This window comes from Octopus bimaculoides, chromosome 3 (genome assembly GCF_001194135.2).
Source record: "Octopus bimaculoides isolate UCB-OBI-ISO-001 chromosome 3, ASM119413v2, whole genome shotgun sequence".
NCBI classification, from domain to species: domain Eukaryota; kingdom Metazoa; phylum Mollusca; class Cephalopoda; order Octopoda; family Octopodidae; genus Octopus; species Octopus bimaculoides.
Genome location: NC_068983.1, coordinates 1,008,108 through 1,012,510, shown reverse-complemented (window position 1 = coordinate 1,012,510; position 4,403 = coordinate 1,008,108).

Sequence of the window (4,403 nt, the reverse complement as noted above, 5' to 3'; positions counted from 1 at the left end):
CCCCCCCCCCCGCTGTTCTACTCTGTTAATTGGAGTATCAGGAATTCTCTTGCAGTAAACTTTCCGATGCTTTCTTCTGTGTACGGCATTGAAGAATTTTGTAGATTTTTATTGCTTTTCGGGCATCCCGGGTTCCCATGTCTTACTTTTTCTGGATAATCAGATAGCAGAGTGTGCCAGTCATATGTTAGATCTTCAGTTGAGAATTCTAAGTGTTTTTAAATGTTAATTAAGGCGCATATTAAACTAATTAGTGGTTAAGCCGATGCATTGTCCATTAGAAGAAGATAATTTAATGACGTTGGCTAGGTATCGATTTGTAGTAAAGCATGTTTTATTTTGCGGAAGTTTGGAGAGTCTAATGAGACGTATTCTGGCAGGTTTTTTTTTATCATAGAAGCGAAATTTTAGAAGGATATGAGTGTGTATTAGGTTACTTCATCAGAGATTTTTGTATGGTGCGTACTTGAAGCTATTGAGATTTGCTTATATTGAGTTGGTATTCATGGAGAATTTCAGACCAGGTTCATTTAGTAGAAATTTGAAATATATTTTGCCTGCGTCTCTCTAATTCATGTCTTCAGTGATGAGAGTGTTATCACTCCTATAAAGACTCCTTTGTTGAATAATAGTTTAGTGTGCTTTGTGGGTAATAGCAATAGTTCAACAAAAATAATTTATTTCTGCGGGGTGGTACGCTCCCTCCCCCACTTCTCTCATCAAATGGTTTGAAAGTGTTTCTGACGTTTAATAAGATATTTTCTGGTGCGGAGAATGACCTTCTTTTTTTCTTCTCGGAGACGTTGCTGAACTGATTAGACTACTGCTTTATCGGGGAGTTCTTTTCGGGTGGTCGGTGGTAGCTGTCAGTATCAAACTGGCTGCACGATTGATTCCTGCCTGTTTGTTTTATTGATCTGAAGCTTTGATGAGGGCAGCTTTATTTTTTCATAATGTTACTTGGTTGTTAGCTCATTGTTGTGGTTTCTGTTGAATTGGTTATGTGCGAATCTTCAATATGATTATCGATGCTTTTATGTCTAAGAAAAATATCCACTTCCTCTTCCACGTCGAGATTTCTGACAACCACCGCTGCTTCGCTGCTAATTTCTATCTGTAGAATGAGCAGTGGACATTTATATGCGTTAAGCAGGAAGTTCAGTAACACTTTGTGGCGAGTGATGAGCTCGATGTTAAACATGTTAGTCTTTTTGCCTGACATTATATATATGGACCTTTTTTTGAACTCTTCAGCTAAGTGAGTTCTCTTTTTAGTCCTCAATGATATGTGCTTAATTTATTGATGTTCATGATATTCTAATAAATCCGATCGTCTTCAAAGTTTGTGAATAGTTTGTTGCCAAGAAGGAACTTGGTGGTTCTCAACTCGTATTTGAATTTGGTTCTAGGTTTATGGTTGTTTATGTTATTATAGAGAATTTTCCACATTTATTTATTTATTTATTTATTTATTTATTTATTTATTATTAAATCCTCCGTTCTAAATTATAACAGAGTGTGGCGATATGAGTTTGGGAGTACAGCTATTTTCCAATGACAATTTATTGGGCTGTTTCTCAATTTCTTCGTTATGACATCGTAGTCAGATCAGAGTTAGCAACAATCTGAATGTGATGACCTTAGCATTGCTTAACACGTCCATGTGATTGTTACTTCTAAAATAAAGTGACCACAGCTCTTGATTTAATGCCTTATTGTGACCAGAGGTTTTAAGCCCCTTGTGAAACTTTAAACTGGTAAAATATATGTATTACATATCATTCATATGTACCGTATACACACGTTCTTATGGTATATACATACTTTCATATGTACTGTATACATGCACTGGAATATATAAATACATTCATATATAGAATACATAGGACACAGGCACATATCTGTCGGTTCGTTGTTAATCAAACAATATACATTTAATGCACAACACAAGAGAAATCAGAACTAAAATGAACTTCAATATCAAACCCCAGCTACGAGATAAATAACGACATCGAATTTTGTCTGTTGTTGGTGTACAGAATATTGTTGTGGGGTGACTGTCCTAATGTATCAAATGTACAGCTTTTTGACTGATTCTCAGAGATGACGTAGGCCTAGATATAGGCGCAGGTGTGGCTGTGTGGTAAGAAGCTTGCTTGCCAACCACATGGTTCCGGGTTCAGTCTCAATACATGGTATCATGGGCAAGTGTCTTCTACTGTAGCCTCGGGCCAATAAGACCTGAAAGAAACCCATCGTAGATACATATGTGTGTGTGTGTGTGTGTGTGTGTCTGTGTGTGTGTGTGTGTGTATGTGTGTGTGTGTGTGTGTGTCTTTGTGCTTGTGTTTGCGTAACTTAGCGGTTCGATAAAAGAGGCCAATATACATAGTACTAGGCTTAAAAAATAAGTACTGGGGTCGATTCATTCGACTAAATATTCAAGGCGGCGCCCCGGCAAGGCCGCAGTTTAATGACTGGAACAGGTAAAAGATAAAAGATGTGTGTACGTATGTATGTAGGAACAATGATGTGAATTCTGCGGTTTGGTGTGATTGCTGGTCCTCCTGCTCCGGCCTTTCAGTGGATACTAATCACGGACACTCAGCGAGTAGCGGCCGTATTGTACAAGCGCTTATTACTATTATCCAACGATGACACTTTATAGTGACCTCATTTGTCCTTCTGTGTGCTAGAAGTCCTATGGCGACGCATGTAGTCCTAACCAGTTGAAATTTGCAATTTTTGTATGTCACCTCAATGCCTGAAGCAGGACTGAATAACCACCAGTGAAGACATGAAAGGAAACTAAGAAATATCAGAGACAACGAGGAAGTACAACGAGATTGTCATCATCTGAGAAGCTAGAATAATCACCATATATGTATGTATGCACGTATGTATGTATGTATGTACGTATGTACGTATGTATGTATGTATGTAAGTACTATGTATGTATGTATATATGTATGTATATATGTATGTATGTATGTATGTATGTTGTCAATATTGTTTATTTAATACCGCCGCGGTAATAACCTTATACCGTACATTTCAAAGCTTCAATATGGTTATCGGCTACCATATGCCATCATTCATTATGTATGACGTTTAAGTTCTTCCTGAGAGGTTTTAACCAGGTTGCTAAGAAAGCGACTATACTTTTTGCGTTAAGAGAATCCCCGATGTTTGTAAACATGTGGTTCAGTTAGGGTTGCATATACTCAAGCTACGACCGGATTGCAAAATTTTCCATCTCTTCCGGAACCGGAGATACTGCAACTTCAACAGTTATTGATATTTTACAACGCTCTGGTGAAAACCAAGTAGAGTGATGCCCTTATATCATGTCCAGAAAAAAGAGTACTCTATTTTTCTACTGCTACTTTTTTCTGCTCCTAGAAGCTGGCTGATGTCTTGCCATTTTCAGTCAGGTATTCCAAACCAGACCACCCCTTCATCCTTCACCCGTCACCCTTGTTGTGTCTAATCCTTCCAAAGATCTGGATTAATCACTATGCCTAGTCCTCTCTTCTGAGAACGTCGACCCTCCACAACTCTCATCTTGCTCCTGGCTGTCCAGTAGTTTTTGACTTCCAATGGTTGAAGATGATTATAAACGACATCAGTTCCACTAATTTAGAACCTGTGATCGTTCTGAATATTACTCCATTCTCTAGATCCAACAAATAAAAAAAGAAAAAAGGAAGGAAATTCTCTAAGAGCCACTAAGAGAATTGCAATGTGTTTGCAATGTCAAGGTAGATTGAAAGCAATTCGTTGTGGTGGATAGGAAAACAATGAAAAGAAGTTGTTACCTAACCGGCGAGTTTGTCATTTATTATGTTTGTGGTACATAAGTGTATTTCTATAAACTTACAACCAAAACTTTCATAACGTCAACACAAATTTACTACTTGTCAGCAAGACCAGCTTTACATATAAGGAATTTCATTATATCCGCGTAGATCGCCTGGTATGTTATTACTTAGTTTATTTGACTAGCTACAATATAATTACACCGAAGTTATTGCATATTGCAGTTGCCATACACAGTACACGTGTCGCTATCTCTGTGATGCTGCTACCACTGAGCCGAGTATTTCCCTCAAAGTTAACATAGCGAACAAGATAAATGGCGCCCAAAATGAGGATAAATTTACTGTAAATTAGAATTTATCTTTCAGTCCCACACACACACTCACGCACTCACATACAAACGCACACACATGCATACACACTTCATCAAGAGATTCTATCCAAAATTGAATGTTTGAAGGTAAGTGGAGAATTTGCATTTTTATTCCAAATGTGGCTCATCTCTATAAATGTTCATATATATATATATATGTGTGTGTGTGTGTGTGTGTGTGTGTGTGTGTGTGTGTGTGTGTGTGTGTGTT